Source organism: Orcinus orca, chromosome 7 (genome assembly GCF_937001465.1).
Source record: "Orcinus orca chromosome 7, mOrcOrc1.1, whole genome shotgun sequence".
NCBI classification, from domain to species: domain Eukaryota; kingdom Metazoa; phylum Chordata; class Mammalia; order Artiodactyla; family Delphinidae; genus Orcinus; species Orcinus orca.
The window spans coordinates 84433110-84454396 of NC_064565.1; the positions used below are offsets into that span (position 1 = coordinate 84433110).

Sequence of the window (21287 nt, forward strand, 5' to 3'; positions counted from 1 at the left end):
TCTATTATTGATTGTCTCAGTAGCCTCTCTTTGCTTGCTGAGATCCTGTGATAGTGAAATAAAGAAGCTTGGCTTTAATTATAATTATTCATGGAATTCTACCAGGTTCTTCTGTCAATACCAACACCAACACCTTCTGAAATCCCAACCCAGAAATGGTACACCCATCTGAGCAGCCCACTCTAGGTACAATAAGGTGGAAGGCATGTAGATTCAGTCAGTTTGGTGGAAAATAAAGCCATGCAGGGGGAATCTGTGAAGGTGGAGAAGGAGATTAGAAGGACTGACTCAGAGAAGGAATGGAATGTGAAGACTGGTCAGTGAGTCAGAATTTCCCCTTTGTTCTCAAACTAAAAGACATGTACTTTCTACTAGAAACTGTGTTCAAATCAGTACCTCCAAAGAACACTTACTTCTGTGGTACTTCTACTTTCTGGCTTAAATAGTGTGCTGGCTTATATAAGGGAGCTGAAACAACACTTCTCACGTTGCTTTGAATAATGTCTATTATAAATTGATAATCATAAGTACACTAATTAATAATGATTGAATTCTACTTCATCTGGTGAATGAATCAAGCCTAATATTATTTGAATTTATTATAGTTTAGATTTTGAAAGCTCACCACTCTACAACTTTGCAACCTTGGCAGAAAGGCAAGTGTGAAAGGCAAAAGTGAGAATGCAATTCCATGTACCAAGCAACTTATTTGCAAAAGAACTCATAGAACACAATTTGCTCCTAAATTCAGAGCCTTGCATGAATGTGAAACATGAAAAGATGGCATTCTTCTCCAGCACAGTTATTACACTCCATTTGCAGGTTCGATAACTCAGGGAAACCACAGCAGTACCTGCAATGTCAACGTCATATAGAGTTTGACTTTGTGATCCTTTAGGGAAAACAAGATCTCTTCATACATTTTAGCATCTGCATGGCAGAAAACAATATAATATTGTGTGTTTTGAACATCATTTTTCACAGAAAATGGGGCTTCAAAATTTTTCTAAGCTAAATTGGTAACATCTTGACAGAATTGACTTCTAACTAAGATGATATACTTTGTGTGTGGTCATACTCAAAACTTGGAGAACTGAAGGAAAGGAAGTAAGTTCCATTTGCATCCCCTTCCCAACAAACTTCTCTTAGCCTCAGTTTCCTATGTGTAAAAGGGAGTATTTATAGTTACCAGAAGGAGCCAATCAAATCTCACAGTGACTAATGCACAGTAGGAATCCAATTAATTTTATTCCTTCCTCATTCCCATCCCAGCACCCATGAGATACCATGAGCTTTTGTTTTGCTGGAAAGAGAATGAAAGAGAGAGAGAGAACGTGAGTAGAGAAACAGAAAGCACACAGCAGACAGAGTGTTCAGTCACTGAGAAACAAAATAAAGACAATTGATTCACTCTCTGGCACTTCAAGGAAGACTATAATAAATAAATATTAATATATTAATTAATATTATATTAACATTAAGAATAATTATTAATTAATATTAATTAATATATTAATTAATATTAAATATTAATATAAATGAATAATAAATATTTTAATATGATACGAAAATTTGAGGTTTTTCCCCTCTGTGATAAAGTCAAGTTATCTTGAGAATAACTTATTTTTTAATGTAGACAAGGATTTGTAAGAAATGAACCCTCCCTTCTATTGTAGCTAGAATATGTCTTGAAAACTCTAAACTTTGCAGTTGATTCTTCCTATAGCCCCCTCTAATCATGGAATTCAGAAGACACTGCAACCCAAATACTTGGAACCAGAAGTAAACATAAACTATGCCTTCATCATCAGTCCAATGACAAGGTTTCGCACCCTTCTCACTTTTGCCTTTCACACTTGCCTTTCTGCCAAGGTTGCAAAGTTGTAGAGTGGTGAGCTTTCAAAATCTAAACTATAATAAACTCAAATAATATTAGGCTTGATTCATTCACCAGATGAAGTAGAATTCAATCATTATTAATTAGTGTACTTATGATTATCAATTTATAATAGACATTATTCAAAGGCTAATCTCATATATACAGTTGAAATGTTAACCAAGACTGCTGATAACATAAAGGATATACTCAGTTGTAATCTTCACCTAGATTCCTGAGCTCATAAAGCTGGTAATATAAATTTATTTTCATCTTCATCATTATTAAAAAAAATTATACCCAAATCCTTAAAAAAATGGTTGTTTATATTTCCTGAAATACTAATATTTGCTATAATTATGAATGGTACCATTATTTGTCTTGTAAAGGTATTTTTGGATAGGTTTATTTTAAATAAAAACTCTATTTTTCTCAAGGACAACTTTATAGGCATTAAAATAGCTTGAGTTGGTATCTTTAATAAGCCATGACCAGAAAATTAGGGGCTATAAAGGATTAATTTTTCTCTTACTTTATTGAAGAGCAGATGTAAAAGTACAAAACCCACTGTTAAACTTTTGTTTACAGTTCTAATGGCAGATTTATAAAGTAATGTGTTTAGCAACAGTTTCTCTATCATGCTTCTTTTTTCTTTTGACAGAATTGAAAACCCTCTTTCTTTTTCGAGCTTAATGTTGAAGATTCCATGGTAACTGCCTTTTTATTTGGTTTCCTTTCTTAGCCTTTGTTGTTCTTTGCTTTTAAGTTGGAAAAATATTTTGCTTAAAAATACAGTACAAGAAAATCAACAAGCTACTTTTCAGTGTATAAGTAACTCCTAAGACTTTTCATTTAAAGAAAAAATAAACTTCTCTTAAAGTTTTGTATTAAGTCACAATACTGAAAAGCATTAAACTGGAATGGAACAGGATTTAGTGTCTGAAATACTAGATTGAAAAATTCAGTGTTCCAATTCCTTACCCTGTTGTACATTTAAAATTTTCTTAATGTTTGTAATCTACCATTCGTTTGTAAAAATTAATTGTAGAGAGGCACTAAAAGTTGTGAGAATTACCAATTCCTTTTAAATTGTAACAAAAGTCCACTTATATTCCACGGATCTAACTTATTCTATCAATAAAATGAAACCAAGAATGCTTCCCACCTCTTATCATTTCAACAAATAAAGTGATCATTAATAAGCCTGGGTCTGCAAGGCATCTGGAGCTGTTCTCCTCTGCATGAAATAGCATTATAAACAATCCATAAATAAAATAAACACTTTTCTATACATATTTTCTGTTTTCATTTTATATTTTAATGAATTTATTGATGACTTTGAACTGAAAAATTCAGGTTAAACACCTCCAACGACATTACACTTTTTTCAAACTGCCAAAAGTTATAAAGAGCTACAAAAATGTAATTTTTATTCCATCCTCAAAAGTTAAATGATTTAAAGGTGAGTTTTAATGTAACTACTTTATATAAACGTTTTAATTGAAATAATTTTTTAAATGATTTTTATTGATGATTTATCATACCTCTATGAGGAAGGTCAGAATTATAAACTTACTTTAAAAGTTAGTGAATGGGGGGGCGCCTTCAAGATGGCAGAGGAGTAAGACGTGAAGATCACCGTCCTCCCCACAAATATATCAAAACTACATCTACATGTGGAACAACTCCTACAGAACACCTACTGAATGCTGGCAGAAGACATCAGACTTCACAAAAGGCAAAAAACTCCCCACGTACCTGAGTAGGGCAAAAGAAAAAACAGAGACAAAAGAATAGGGACAGGAACTGCACCTCTGGGAGGGAGCTGTGAAGGAGGAAAAGTTTCTACACACTAGGAAGCCCCCTCACTGGCGGAGGGTTGCCTGCTCACCTGCCGGGGCGGGTGGGGCTGGGAGCTGAGGCTTGGGATTCAGAGGTCAGATCCCAGGGAGAGGACTGGGGTTGGCTGCGTGAACACAGCCTGAAGGGGGCTAGTGTGCCACAGCTAGCTGGAGGGAGTCCACAAAAATGTCTGGAACTGCCTAAGAGGAAAGAGACCATTGTTTCAGGGTGCGCAAGGAGGGGGGATACAGAGCACTGCCTAAACGAGCTTCAGATATGGGCACGATACGCGGCTATTAGCGCGGACACCAGAGAAAAGCATGAAATGCTAAGGCTGCTGCTGCAGCCACCAAGTAGCCTGTGTGCAAGCACAGGTAACTATCCACACATCTGCTCCCGGAAGCCAGTGCAGCCCGCCACTGCCAGGGTTCTGTGATCCAGGGACAACTTCCCCGGGAGAACACACAGCATGCCTCAGGCTGTTGGAACATCACGCTGGCCTCTGATGCTGCAGGCTTGTCCCACATTCCACATCCCTCCCTCCCTTGTCCTGAGTGAGCCAGAGGCCCCTAATCAGCTGATATTTTAATCCTGCCCTGTCTGAGCAAAGAAGAGATGCCTTCAGGCGACCTACCTGCAGAGGCAGGGCCAAATCCAAAGCTGAACGCCAAGAGCTGAGTGAACAAACAAGGAAGGGAAATTTCTCCCAGAAGCCTCAGGAGCAGCGGATTAAATCTCCACAATCAACTTGATGTACTCTGTATCTGTGGAATACCTGAAGAGACAACGAATCGTCCCAAAATTGAGGCGGGGGACTTCAGGAGCAACTGCAGATTTGGGGTTTGCTTTGTGCATCTAATTTGTTTTTGGTTTTATGTTTATCTTGGTTTAGTATTTAGTGCTTATTATCATTGGTAGATTTCTTTATTGATTTGGTTGCTCTCTTTCTTTTTTATTTTATATGTAGATATATGATTTTTCCTTTTTCTCTTTTTTTGAGTGTGTATGTGTATGCTTCTTTCTGTATTTTGTCTGTATAACTTTGTTTTTGCCATTTGTCCTAGGATTCTCACTGTCAGTATTTTTTGTGTTTTTTTTTTTACTATAGTTTCTAGCGCTTGTTATCATCAGTGCATTTGTTTTTCAGTTGGTTGTTCTCTTCTTTCTTTCTCTTTTCTTTTATTACTTTTTAATTTTTGACAACTTTTTTCTATTTTAATAACTTTATTTTATTTAATAACTTCTTTCTTTCTTTCTATCTATCTTTCTTTTCTCCCTTTCCTTCTGAGCCGTGTGGCAGACAGGCTCTTGGTGCTCTGGCCAGGTATCAGGCCTGAGCCCCTGAGGTGGCAGAACCGAGTTCAGGACATAGGTCCATGAGCGACCTCCAGCCCCACGTAATATTAAATAGTGAAAGCTCTCCCAGAGATGTCCATCTCAATGCTAAGACCCAGCTCTGCTCAATGACCAGCAAGCTACACTGGTGGACACCCTATGCCAAACAACTATTAAGACAGGAACACGAACACACCCATTAGCAGAGAGGCTGCCTAAAGTCATAATAAGTTAATAGACACCCCAAAACACACCACTGGATGTGGTCCTACCAACCAGAAAGACAAGACCCACTCTCAACCACCAGAACACAGGCACCAGTCCCCTCCCCCAGGAAGCCTACACAACCCACTGAACAAACCTTAGCCACAGAGAGCAGACACCAAAAAAAAATGGGAACTACGTACCTCCAGCCTGTGAAACGGAGACCCCAAACACAGTAAGTTAAGCAAAATGAGAAGACAGGAAAATACACAGCAGATGAAGCAGCAAGGTAAAAACCCACCAGACGAAAAAAATGAACAGGAAATAGGCAGTCTACTTGAAAAAGAATTCAGAATAATGATAGTAAAGATGATCCAAGTCTTGGAATAAAATGGAGAAAATACAAGAAATGCTTAAAAGGACTTAGAAGAAATAAACAGCAAATAAACAATGATGAACCACACAATAAATGAAATTAAAAATTCTCTACAAGGAATCAATAGCAGAATAATTGAGGCAGAAGAAAGGATAAGTGACCTGGAAGATAAAATAGTGGAAATAACTATTGCAGAGCAGAATAAAGAAAAACAGAATGAAAAGAAATGAGGACAATCTCAGAGACCTCTGGGACAACATTAAACACACCAACGTTCAAATTATAGGAGTCCCAGAAGAAGAGAAAAAGAAAGGGACTGAGAAAATATTTGAAGAGATTATAATAGAAAACTTCCCTAATATGGGAGACAAAATATTCAGTCAAGAACAGGAAGCACAGAGAGTTCCATAAAGGATAAATCCAAGGAGAAACACACCAAGACACATGTTAATCAAACTATCAAAAAATAAATACAAAGAAAAATATTAATAGCAGCAAGGGAAAAGCAACAATTAACATACAAGGGAATCCCCATAAGGTTAAGAGCTGATCTTTCAGCAGAAACTCTACAAGCCAGCAGGGAGTGGCAGGACATATTTAAACTGATGAAAGGGAAAAACCTACAAACAAGATGACTACAACCAGTACCGATCTCATCCAGATTCCACAGAGAAATTAAAACTTTACAGAGAAGCAAAAGCTAAGAGAATTCAGCACCACCGAACAACCTCTACAACAAATGTTAGAGGAACTTCTCTAGGCATGAAACACAAGAGAAGGAAGAGACTTACAATAACAAACCCCAAACAATTAAGAAAATGGTAAAAGGAACCTACATATCAATAACTACCTTAAAAGTAAATGGATTAAATACTCCAAAAAACAACATAGACCAGCTGAATGTATACAAAAACAATACCCATACATATGCTGTCTACAAGAGACCCAATTCAGACCTAGGGACACATACAGACTGAAAGTGAGGGGATGGAGAAAGATAATAGATGCAAATGGAAATCCAAAAAAATCTGGAGTAGCAATTCTTATATCAGACATAATATACTTAAAAATAAAGACTACTACAAGACACAAAGAAGGACACTACATAATGATCAAGGGATCGATCCAAGAAGAAGATATAACAATTGTAAATATTTATGCACCCAACACAGGAGCACCTCAATACATAAGGCAAATACTAACAGCCATAAAAGGGGAAACCGACAGTAACACAATCATAGTAGGTGACTTTAACATCCCACTTTCACCAAAGGACAGATCATCCAAAATGAAAATAAATAAGGAAACACAACCTTTAAATGATACATTAAACAAGATGGACTTAATTGCTATTTATAGGACATTCCATCCAAAAGCAGCAGAATACACTTTATTCTCAAGTGCTCATGGAACAGTCAGCAGGATAGATCAGACCTTGTGTCACAAATAAAGTCTCAGTAAATTTAAGAAAATTGAAATCGTATCGAGTATCTTTTTCCAACCACAACACTATGAGAATAGATATCAATTACAGGAAAAAAAATCTGTTAAAAAAAAAAAACACATGGAGCCTAATCAATACACTATTAAATCACCAAGAGATCACTGAAAAAATCAAAGAGGAGATCAAAATATACCTAGAAACAAATAACAATGAAAACACAACAAGCCAAACCTATGGGATGCAGCCAAAGCAGTTCTATGAGAGAAGTTTATAGCAATACAATCCTACCTCAAGAAACAAGAAATATCTCAAACAGATGATCTAACCTTACACCTAAAGCAATTAGAGAAAGAAGAACAAACAAACCCAAAAGTTAGCAGAAGGAAAGAAATCATAAAGATCAGATCAGAAATAAATGAAAACAAACAGAAGGAAACAATAGCAAAGATCAATAAAACTAAAAGCTGGTTCTTTGAGAAGATAAACAAAATTGATAAACCATTAGCCAGACTCATCAAGAAAAAAAGGGAGAAGACTCAAATCAATAGAATTAGAAATGAAAAAGGAGAAATAACAACTGACACTGCAGAAATACAAAGGATCTTGAGAGATTACTACAAGCAACTCTGTGCCAATAAAACAGACAACCTGGAAGAAACAGACAAATTCTTAGAAATACACAACCCTCTGGGTATGAACCAGAAAGAAATACAAAATATAAACAGACCAACCACAAGCACTGAAATTGAAACTGTGATTAAAAATCTTCAAATAAACAAAAGCTCAGAACCAGATGGCTTCACAGGCGACTTCTATCAAACATTTAGAGAAGAGCTAACACCTATCCTTCTCAAACTCTTCCAAAATATAGCAGAGGGAGGAACACTCCCAAACTCATTCTACAAGGTCACCATCACCCTGATACCAAAACCAGACAAGGATGTCACAAAGAAAGAAAACTACAGGGCAATATCACTAATGAACATAGATGTAAAAATCCTCAACAAAATACTAGCAAACAGAATCCAACAGCACATTAAAAGGATCATACACCATGATCGAGTGGGGTTTATTCCAGGAATGCAAGGATTCTTCAATATACACAAATCAATCAATGTGATACACCATATTAACAAATTGAAGGAGAAAAACCATATGATCATCTCAATCAACGCAGAGAAAGCTTTTCACAAAATTCAACACCCATTTATGATAAAAACCCTGCAGAAAGTAGGCACAGAGGAAACTTAACTCAACATAATAAAGGCCATATATGACAAATCCACAGCTGACATCATTCTCAATGGTGAAAAATTGAAACCATTTCCACTAAGACCAGGAGCAAGACAAGGTTGCCCACTCTCACCACTATTATTCAACATAGTTTTGGAAGTTTTAGCCAGAGCAATCAGAGAAGAAAAAGAAATAAAAGGAATACAAATTGGAAAAGAAGAAGTAAAGCTGTCATTGTTTGCAGATGACATAATACTATACATAGAGAATCCTAAAGATGCCACCAGATAACTACTAGTGCTAATCAATGAATTTGGTAAAGTAGCAGGATACAAAATTAATGCACAGAAATCGCTTGCATTCCTATACACTAATGATGAAATATCTGAAAGAGAAGTTAAGGGAACACTCCCATTTACCATTGCAACAAAAAGAATAAAAAACCTAAGAATAAATCTACCTAAGGAGACAAAAGGCCTGCATGCAGAAAACCATCAGACACTGATGAAAGAAATTAAAGATGATACCAACAGATAGAGAGATATAGCATGTTCTTGGATTGGAAGAATCAATATTGTGAAAATGACTGGAGAGAGTGTGGAGAAAAGGGAACACTCTTGCACTGTTGATGGGAATGTAAATTGATACAGCCACTATGGAGAACAGTATGGAGGTTCCTCACAAAACTAAAAGTAGAACCACCATACGACTCAGCAATCACTACTGCTGGGCGTATACCCTGAGAAAACCATAATTCAGAAAGAGTTATGTACCACAATGTTCACTGCAGCTCTATTTACAATAGCCAGGATATGGAAGCAACCTAAGTGTCCATCAACAGATGAATGGATAAAGAAGATGTGGCACATATATACAATGGAATACTACTCAGCCATAAAAAGAAACAAAATTGAGTTATTTGTAGTGAAGTGGATGGACCTAGAGAGACTGTCATACAGAGTGAAGGAAGTCAGAAAGAGAAAAACAAATATCGTATGCTAACACATAGATATGGAATCTAAAAAAAAAAAAATGGTCTGAAGAACCTAGGGGCAGAACAGGAATAAAGACGCAGACATAGAGAATAGACTTGAGGACACGGGGAGGGGGAAGGGTAAGATGGGACGAAGTGAGAGAGTGGCATGGACATATATACACTACCAAATGTAAAATAGCTAGCTACTGGGAAGCAGCCGCATAGCACAGGGAGATCAGCTTGGTGCTTTGTGTCCACCTAGAGGGGTGGGATATGGAGTGTAGGAGGGAGATGCAAGAGGGAGGAGATATGGGGATGTATGTAAATGTATAGCTGATTCGCTTTGGTATACAGCAGAGACTAACACAGCATTGTAAAGCAATTATACTCCAATAAAGATGTTAAAAATAAATAAATAAATAAAGACTTTTTTTTTAAAAAGTTAGTGAATGCTGCTTGGTTACCGATAATTGATACCAGAAAATCTGCAAAAATATAGAGCTGAACACATCAACCACAGGGTCTAATTGACATATACAGAACTCTCTACCTAATAATTGTAGAGTACACATTATTTGCAAGTGCTCATGCAACACTTACCAAGATATCCTTTGTCAAAAACAAATGTTAACATATTTAAGGAACTGATATCCTACAGAGTATTTCTCTGACTATAATGGATTCAACCAAACTTAATAACAGAAGGAAAATCTTCAAGGGCTTGCAACTAAGAATACATGTTTAATTAATCCATTGGTCAAAGAAGAAATAGCCATAAAAATATGCAGAATTAAATGAAAGTGAAAATACAGCATGTAAATTTTAGGATATACCTAAAGCAGTACTGAAAGGTAACTTTACAGTGCTAAATGCTTAGAGACAAAGAAATGTTTCAAATCAATAATTTAAGTTTCTATCTGAATAAGAAAAAAAAATCAAAATAAATCCAAAGAAAGTAGAAAAATAAATAATAAATGTAAGAAAAGAAATCAATAAAATTGAAATCAGGAAAATAATAAAGAAATTTAATAAAGCAAATCCCAGTTCTTCAAAAGAACTCAATAAAACTGATAATTCTCTAGCAAGATTGACAAAGATAAAAAGAGATAAAACACAAATCTCCAATATCAAATTAAATAGGGGATTATCACAAGAGATCCTGTAGCACAAAGGAATAACAAGGGAATACTACAACTTTATTCTCATAAATTTAACAACTTAGAAGAAATGGACGAATTCCTCAAAAACTACAAACTATCATATCTCAGTCAAGATGAAATAAGTAACCTGAGGAAGTCCATAACGGTTAAATAAATTAAATTCATAATTTAAAAGCTCACACACACACACACACACAGAGAGAAATGGTATCTTCAAGCCCAGATGGTTTCACTGGAGATTTTTACCGAATATTCAAAGAAGAATTAACTCCAATTTTACACAATCTCTTCCATAAAATTAGGAAAAAGAAGAAACACTTCCAAACTCATTTTACAAGGCCAGTATTATCCTGATACAAAAACCAGATGAATAAAACAAAAATGACAGAGCAGTATCGCTCAAATTTAAATGCAAAAATCCTCAACAGAAAATTAGCAAACTGAATCAAGCAATGTATAAAAAGAATTATACACCAGAACCAAGTGGAGTTTACACCAGTTATTAAAAACTGGTTCAATATTTGAAAATCAATAAATGCAAGACATCATATCAACTACTAGAGGAAAAAAAATCACATGATCGAATCAATTGATGCAGATAAAGCATTTGACAAAATTTAACACCCATTAATGATAAGAATCCTAAGAATAAAGTCAGTACCCTAAGAATAAAGGAGCACCTCCTATACAGCCAATATTTTATAATATATAAATCTATTAAATACCGAATCATTATGTTGTACACCTGAAACTAATATAATATACTAAGTCAACTGCACTTCAATTAAAAGTGGGAGAGCGGGGCAATTCTTAAACCTCATAAAAAGCATTTACAAGAAAACCTATAGCTCACATCATATTTAAGGGTGAAAAACAATGTTCTTTCTCTAATATTGGGAACAAGAAAAAATATTCGTTCTCACCTTTATTATTCAGCAAATTGCTGAAAGTTCTAGCCATCGCAATAAAATGTCCTGTATCAAACGTAAAAGAAAAAACTATCTATATTTGCAGATACCATGATTGTCTACACAGGGAGGAAGGCAGGAAGGAAGGAAGGAAGGAAAGAAAGAAGGGAGGGAGGGAGGGAGGGAGGGAGGGAGGAAGCAAGGAAGGAAGGAGAAAGAAAACCTCAAAAATGTCCTGGAATTATTAACTGAGTTCAGAAAGTTCACAGAAACCAAAGTCAAAAATGCAATACCATTTACAAATGCTCCAAAGAAAATTTTAAAATTAGGTATAAATCTAACAAAACATATATAGAATCTGTATAACAAAAGTTATAAAAGGCTAATGAAAGAAATAAAGGAAGACTTAGAAACATCATAGTCACAGATTAGAAGACTCAACATAATAAAAATATCAATTCTCCCTAAATTGAGAGATTTAGATAATGAAATCATTATCTAAATCTCAGCAAGGTTTTTATAAACATAGACAAGCTTATTCTAAAGTATTTATGGAAATTGAAAGGCTCTAGAATAGCCAGAACAATTTTGAAAAGAATAAAGATGGAGGAATTCCTTCTCCTAATGTCAAGACTTACAATCTAGCTATAGTAATCAAGAAAGATTGGTAATGGTGGAGTGATAAACACATATATCAATGGAACAGAATGAAAAACTCATAAATAGATCCATGTAAATATGCCCAATTAATTTTTGGCAAAGGTGCAAAATCAGTACAATGAAGGAGGGACAGCCTTTTCAATAAATAGTGCTGGATCAATTGGACATACATAGGCAAATATATGAACCTCAACCTAAACCTCACACTTTGTACAAAAATTAACTCAGTGTAAAACATTAAACTACAAAAGATCTTTAAAAAAAGAGAAAACATTCAGGGCCTAGAAGTAATAAGCAGAGTTCCCCAACTTGACACTAAAAGCACGATCCAAAAGAAGAAAAGTTGATGAATCAGACTTCATTCAAATTAAAAACCTTTTGCTCTGTGAAAGACTCAGTTAAGAGGATGAAAAATAAATTACAAACTGGGAGAAAATATTTTCGAATCACATATCCAATAAAGAACGAGTATCTAAAATATATAAAGAACTCTCAAAATTCAAAACTAAGCAATCCACTTAGAAAGTGTATAAAAGACATGCAAGACATTTTCTGAAAAGGATATACAGATGATGTGCAAATAAGCACATGAAAAGATCGCAGCATTATCAGTTATTAGGAAAATGCAAATTAAAACTACAGTGAGGGCTTCCCTGGTGGCGCAGTGGTTGAGAGTCCGCCTGCCTCTGCAGGGGACACGGGTTCGTGCCCCGGTCCGGGAAGATCCCACATGCTGCGGAGTGGCTGGGCCCGTGAGTCATGGCCGCTAAGCCTGCGCGTCCAGAGCCTATGCTCCACAATGGGAGAGGCCACAACAGTGAGAGCCCCGCGTACCGCAAAAAAAAAAAAAAAAAAAAAAAAAAAAAAAAAAAACTACAGTGAGATGTCACTTTATACCTATCAGAATGGCTAAAATGAAAAATCGTAATAAAACCATATACTGGCTAGGGTGTGGAGAAACCAGATCACGCATACATTGCTGGTGGGAATGTATAATGATACAGTTACTCTGGAAAACAGTTTTGCAGTTCTTTCTGAAATTAACAATGGAACTTACCGTATCACCCAGCAATTACAATCTTGGGCTCATGTCCCAGAGAATAAAAACTCATTTTCATGAAGAAACTTCTATGCAAATGTTTATAGCAGCTTTAATAATAGCTGAAAACTGGAAACTATCCAAATAGCCTTCAATGATGAATGGTTAAACAAATGGTGGTATATCCATACCATGGATTACCAATCAACAATAAAAAGGAATAAACTATTGACAAATGCAACAACTTGGATGCATCTCAAGGAAAGTATGTGGAGCAAAAGAAGCCAATGTCATAAATATGCATACTGTATGATTCCATTTATATAACATTCATGAAATAACACAAATGTAGACATGGAGAACTTAATAGTAGTTAATGTGGATTAAGGAAAAGGGAGGAGAGGGTGAGTCAAGCTCATCCTCTTGATGGGGGTAGCATGAGTGTTGGTTCGGTTAAGTATTGTGATTGTGGTTATACAAAGCTACATGTGATAAAATTGTCAGAGCTATTCAAACATAGATACATACACGTATGCACACATGAGTACATGTATAACCGGTAAAATCTGAATAACCTCAATGGATTGAAAAAATGTTAATTTCCTGTTTGATACTGTACTCCAGTTATACAAAATATTAACATTGGGGGAGGCTGGGTGAAGGGGGCCCTGGATTTCCCTATACATTTCTTTGCACATTCCTATGAATATATAATTATTTTAAAGTAAAAAGTTTTACAGAAAAGTAAATGAAACACATCAATTGAGTCTAAGATGCTTGCAAAGTCGAGGCCAAATACAGATCCTCTAGAATATTATTTTACAAAAGGATAATATTTTTAAAGTCATCATATATCACTTTCTGATTAATAATGAAATAAACAAACTTGGTCACATGCTTGTCTAAATCCATAATCATCGATTTCATTTGTCTTTAATCATTTCTCCCTTTAATAAGTTGTGAATTTTTAAAAAAAATCATTATAGTTTATTTGCCTATGTTATAAACCCCTTCATTTTTCAGCGTTTTCTATAATCTGAGCCATAGGAATACCTTAATTTAGATTAAATGGTTTCAGAAAAACTAGGAAGGTTAGGAAGTCATTTGGAGGTGACGTGAAAGAGTCACACTTTCTTCCTTTTGAAAGCATTTTTACAGCGAATTCCATGGATAGTTTCAAATCAATTCACTTCGAAATGATAAAAGATTGTGTCTTTTAAGCTTTAAAGGGCAATTGAAAAAGATTTGGTCATTTTTTTGTATACCTCTTGTTTTAACAAAAAATATTTAACTTAAAAAAGAATGACCTTTTGAGACTGTTTTTACGATTCTTGAAAAATGATATATTTTAGGATATTAGCAAAGTGAAATTTCTGGAATGGAAAGTGTTGTTTTCTATAGTTACTATCAACAAATTACCACAAGCTTAGTGTCTTAAAAAAACAGAAATTTGTTTTCTCATAGTTCTAGAGGACAGAGCCCTAAACCATTATCACTGAACCAAAATCAAGGTGTCAGAGGGCTGTGTTTCCTCCAGCAGCTCTAAGGAAGAATCCATTCTAGTTTCTGGTGGGTGCCGGCATTCCTTGACTTGTTGCTACATCATTCCAACCTCTGCCTCCATGATCACATTGCTTCATCCTCCTCTGTGCAGATGAAATCCTATTTGGCTTCTCTCATATAAATACACTTGGGAATGAATTTATAACCCACCCACATAATCCAGGATAATCTCTGCATGTTGAGATCTTTAATTAAATCCCATCTGCAAAGATCTTTTTTCCTTATAAAGTAATATTTACAGGTTCCAGGTATTAGGACATGCTCTCTTTTGAGTGGACATTATTCAGCATACTATAGGGAGTCATTAGTGTGCCATGGTTGTGATTTTTCTCAATTTCTGCTTCATGTAAACATTCGATAAATAGCTAAATGTATTTATATATTGTTTTTAACTGTTAGTGCATTTTAGAGTATTTTAATAGACTTTTTCTATTAAAAAATCTCATAGGTCTTTTTCAATTGAGAGACACTTTAACAAAAAGATATGGATGTATCCAGTGTTGTTTATAAATTAAAACACACACAACAGCTAAGTGCAAATGAGTTCTACTACTAAAGATTCCAGATTCATTTTTCTATCAAAATCCATGTGCATATGAGAAATAAAAAAGCAGAGAAAAACTCAATTTCGTTTCTTTTATGGTTGAGTAATATTCCATTGTATATATGTACCACATCTTCTTTATCCATTCATCCGTCGATGGACACTTAGGTTGCTTCCATGTCCTGGCTATTGTAAATAGTGTTGCAATGAATATTGTGGTACATGTCACTTTTTGAATTATGGTTTTCTCAGAGTATATGCCCAGTAGTGGGTTTGCTGGGTCATATGGTAGTTCTATGTTTAGTTTTTGAAGGAACATCCATAATGTTCTCCATAGTGGCTGTATCAGTTCACATTCACACCAACAGTGCAAGAGGGTTCCCTTTTCTCCACACCCTCTCCAGCATTTACTGTTTGTAGATTTTTTGATGATGATCATTCTGACTGGTGTGAGGTGATACCTCATTGTAGTTTTGATTTGCATTTCTCTAATGATTAGTGATGTTGAGCATCATTTCACGTGTTGGTTGGCAATCTGTATATCTTCTGTGGAGAAATGTCTATTTACGTTTTCCATCCATTTTTGGACTGGGTTGTTTGTTTTTTGGATATTGAGCTGCATGAGCTGCTTGTATATGTGGCACATATATACAATGGAATATTACTCAGCCATTAAAAGAAACAAAATTGAGTTATTTGTAGTGAGGTGGATGGACCTAGAGTCTGTCATACAGAGTGAAGTAAGTCAGAAAGAGAAAAACAAATACTGTATGCTAACACATATATATGGAATCTTAAAAAAAAAATGGTTCTGATGAACCAAGGGGCAGGACAGGAATAAAGATGCAGACATGGAGAATGGACTTGAGGACATGGGGTGGGGGGAGGGTAAGCTGGGATGAAGTGAGAGAGTAGCACTGACATATATATACTACCAAATGTAAAATAGATAGCTAGTGGGAAGCAGCTGCATAGCACAGGGAGATTAGCTCGGTGCTTGTGACCACATAGAGGCGTGGGATAGGGAGGGTGGGAGGGAGATGCAAGAGGGAGGGGATATGGGGATATACGTATACATATAGCTGATTCACTTTGTTATGCAGCAGAAACTGACGCAGCATTGTAAAGCAATTATACACCAATAAAGATGTAAAAAACAAAAAAGCAAAGAAAAGATAGTTAATAGTCTTAGAAAATATTCAGTCTCACTACTGATTAAAGAAATGCACATGAATTCTGTTTGATCCCACTTTTTCTCTTTAATACTAAATAAGACAATAAATATCCAACCAGTTTTTAAAACCTTAGTATGTTGTCATATTAGCTTTAAATATTTTTGAAAGATATACCACAGCTGCAATGGAAACACATTGAATATCACCTCATTGATTCCATTCCCCTCTCCTCCTGTCCCAGAAGTAACAACTGTCTTGAATTTGGTACATTATCATAGCTACACGTTTTTTCATACCCTTACTACATATATGTGTGCTTTCCATATATTTACTTCTTGTATGTATTTATTAAGCAATCAGTATTGTTTTCATGTTTTAAAGTTTTAAAGTTTTTTCACTCAAATTTATGGTTTGCTATTTTTCCACGTTAAAACACGTAGATTCAATTCATGCATTTAAACTGCTAAATTAAGTTTCCTTGTGTGGCTATATCCATGTTTACTTATCTATTTTCCTTTTGATGGAAATGTTTCCAATGTTTTATTATACAAAATGCTTCAATGGAGATAACATTTTTCATGTCTCAAAATGACAAGAGATTTTAAATTAAAATACTCCATGATGAAGAGAATTACTGATAGGAATGCAATTTGATATAGTCTTTCTGGAAAACAATTTGGCAACATGTGCCAAGACCTTAAAAAAATATGCATACTCATTAACCCTATAACATTACTTCTAAAAATATACCATATCAGTGGTTCTCAAACTGTGGTCCCCAGATCAGCAGCATCAGCACAAGCAAATTCTCAGGGCCCTACCTCAAACCTACCTGACCAGAAGCTTTGAGGATGGGAATAAGCAATCCATGGTTTACCAAGCCCAACAGGTGATTCTAACTCATGCCAAAGCTTAGGAAACAACTGCTCTAGATAACAGATTAGAAAGTCTCAAGGATATTCACTGCAGAATCACTTTTAAGAGAAAAGGTGGGACTCACCCTCAATGTCTTCATAAATCTTCAAAAAAAATGTTGATATAAATAATGAAACAAATATGAATAATTAAATTATGTGGGAAAATAGTTTTGCTACTACGCTATAAGAAAATGGCATGATCTAAAATCATGTGTAAGTGATATCACACAGTATTCATCTTTTTCTGTCTGACTTATTTCATATGTAGAATCTAAAAAATATAACAAACTAGTGAATAAAACAAAAAAAAGAAGCAGACTAACAGATACAGAGAACACACTAGTGGTTACCAGTGGGGAGAGGGAAGGGGGAAGGGGCAATATAGGAGTAGGGGAGTTAAAAAAAAAAAAAAGGGTTATTATGAGATTATAAGAAATTGGGACTTCCCTGTTGGCACAGTGGTTAAGAATGCGCCTGCCAATTCAAGGGACACAGGTTCGATCCCTGGTCCAGGGAGATCCCACATGCCATGGAACAAATAAGCCCATGAGCCACAACTACTGAGCCTGTGCTCTAGAGTCCTCAAGCCACAACTACTGAGCCACATGCCTAGAGCCCATGCTCCACAACAAGAGAAGCCACTGCAATGAGAAGCCTGAACACCCCAACGAAGAGTAACCCTGCTGGCCGCAACTAGAGAAAGCCTGCATGCAGCAACGAAGACCCAATGCAGCCAAAAAGAAAATCATCTGTGTGAAACTTTTGAAAATTGCAAAGCACTATATAATTTAAAGAATCTTTTATTCAATAAAAAAGTTTTAAAAAATTAGAGAAAAAATAAAGTTGTACATAGAGCAAAATCATAACTTTTTTATGGTATACATCCAAAGGTAGTAAATAAGAATTTTCACATATATGTACACCTACATATAGTCTGAATTAATGTATTTTCATTTAGTTAATATATCACTCATTTATGCTATCATTTGTGACCTCACTAGTTGTATTTATTAACTATTAAAAATGATAAATAAAGCTTATGTTTTTATGAACATAAATAATAGCTACTGAGGTTTTTTAACTCCAAATACCATGATGCTTCGATGTGCAAATAGGTTTCCAACAAGGTAAACTGAGTTTTAAAAAGATGTCATCTTATGCAATAATTTACTTTGGATTGACAGTTAAAAGTAATATCTAGATGATGTCTATAACATATTCACACATATTCTAAAAGTCTATTAATAGAAATATAAGGAATATTAAAACTGGCTGGTGTGATATCCAGTGAAATATAGACTTAATTCTATGCCATTAGAACTTGCAAATTTATAGGAATGTGCTTTAAATTTGTTGGCAGTTGAATTTCTATGTAAAGTTCTCAGTATTCTCTATGGCTATCAAATGGATCATAATCACCTCAACATTCATTTATATAATTCAAATTATATTATATATAACCTCATTTATTTTTTTAAAATAACTAATATAATTTTGCTCACATCTGATGTATATACCATGATCAAAATTTAATTCCAATTTTCCTGAACTAGAGAATAGGTTTTGTGTGAGGTCCGTAGCAAATTTAATTTTAACTCGTAATTCTCAATATGTTCCTATTACTTTCAAGAATAATAGGGAGTATGCCTGCAGGTAGTTTAATACCTTTAAGTTCCTATGGATCACAATGAAATACCATGTAGCCCAGTATGCTTCTTATTTCAAAGGTTGTGGGCTGCTAACAGTATACTTTTATTAAAATTCCTATTAATTTTTGCTGTCAATCTGAATATAATATTACTTTATCACTTTTCTATAGAATAAAACAGTGAAGAAAATATTACTTTATTTCTAACTACTTATTTGGTCAAAAATAGAAAAAGAAATTTAGAAGAAGTCAACTATGTCATAGCCAAATAATAGCCAATTTTTGAATATTTTAATAATGAAATGGCACAATTTATACATCTATCCATGTAGTGATTTGTTCAAAAGATACTTAGCATTGAGCCAAGGAATTGTGCTAAGCATTAGGGATAGAGCAGCTAGCAACAATTAAATCCCTGCCCTCAAGAAGCATTCATTCTAGTGGGAGTAATAGACAACAAACACATAACAATTCAAGTACTCATACTGTGATCAAGAAAAAGAGGAGTTTTATGTAAGAAATGGATCTGAATTAAACATGAAAAGTGGATAAAAGCATTCCAAGTATAAAGCAAAGCCTATGCAAATGACCTAACGTGAGCAATTGCTGGTGAGAAGTGCTCCGAGGAGAGCGAGTAGATTAGAGTGGCCAGAGAATTGGAAACAAAAAAGAACAAGGTACCCGATGAGGCTGGGGTAAGGGCAGGGACAGATCACCAGGCTTCTGTAAATCATGATGGGATATTGAGCTTGTCCTGGTACTAAGAAGCCATGATGTGTCAAAGGCTAACCTTGACTACGCCGGAGACATGTTCGTGAGGGCACAAAGATGTTACAGTGGGCCAGGCAAGAGATGGTGGGAACTTTGGATGGAGGTGATTTCATTTCACATGGAGAGACACACATGTCTTCACAATCTGTTTGGGAATCTGTGTTGGAAACAGAACCTGGTTACAAACTGGATGGGGGGTAGAAGTGGGCTGTGGATGGAAAGGTGCAAAGTTGACCCTTCGTTGACTTATCTGGAAGGAGTGGAGTTGTCGTTTACTAAGGTGGAGGCACTGGGAGAGGGGTAGATTTTCTGTCTGTGGCATGGGCCATCTTAAGTTTGAGATGCTTGTAAGACATACAAGTGAAGATATCAAAAACATATAAATTAATATGGTGCTCAAAGGGAAGGTCTGGGCCTAAAAAAAACCCTCAATTTATCTTTTTAATCTTACTTTTCACATTCAACTAAATGTAATGCATAATCATTGGGGGGAAAATAGTATTAAAATGTAACACAGAGTTCTTTTTCTATATATACACACATACACACAGATGTGTGGATAATTATTATTTATAAGAAATTGAATTATATTTTTTAATCTGATTTTTAACTTAATTTTTTAAAGAATATTTTCTTCAGAGAAATATAGATTCCTTCTGAGATATGTAACTTTACTGAGCACATGTTGCTTTCTATAATTAATCAGAAAATTATTAAACCAATTCTTATTTTTATAAATGTAGACGGTTAGTAATATTTTGCTACAATAAGCAGTACTACAAGGAACACTCTTTTATGTCTTTGTTTAGTGAAATTTATAGTTCACAAGAAATACGACATAATATGTGTGCTTAATGTATATAGACAGGATTAAATTAATATATCACTTATAGTCAAGAAGTAGAAAATATGAATTAATTTCTTTTGCAAACAACTATAAAGAGAGTTCTGGATTTTGCCTGCAATGTTAAATGTTTTAAAGCTGCAAGTAGGAAGACAGATATCAATTTCAACATTAGGAATGAAAACTTAGTATATAGGAGTATGTAGCTTCTAAGGAATAAAAAAAAAAATTCTATTACATTAGATTTCCTAGCTTTCTTCTCTTTTAGTCCACACTAAAGGCCCTGTCAAGATGTCAGAGTGGTACTTGCTTCGGCAGCACATATACTAAAACTGGAACAATACAAAGAAGATTAGCATGGCCCCTGAGCAAGGAGGACACACAAATCCGTGGAGCCTTCCATATTTTTAGGTTGTTAAGAGAGCAGATCCTAAGAGTTCTCATCACAAGGAGAAGTGTTTTTTTTCTTTCCTTTTTATTGTATCTATATGAAATAATGGATGTTAACTAAACTTATTGTGGCAATCATTTCACAATACATGTAAATCAAACTATCATGCTATACACCTCAAACTTATACAGTTTATTGTCAAGTATTTCTCAGTAAAACTGGAAAAAAATTTCAGGGTTTCTGAAGGTTAATGAGCATGTTTTGGTTCTGGAGACCTAGCTCACTTTTGTCTCCATGCACATAGCTGTCTGTATCTCTGGTCTCAGTTTACTTGGTGACACCATTGTTTGTAATAGATAGGAGCACTTTTTTCTTAAAATC

General features: G+C 35.0%; 1 non-coding gene across 1 annotated transcript; it reads left to right on the forward strand.

Annotated features, from left to right (window-relative positions):
• Positions 1-20817: 20817 nt before the first annotated feature.
• On the forward strand, positions 20818-20924 carry LOC117201870 (U6 spliceosomal RNA). The gene has a single exon (XR_004483992.1). It is a non-coding gene; the product is annotated as a U6 spliceosomal RNA (small nuclear RNA).
• Positions 20925-21287: the final 363 nt, after the last annotated feature.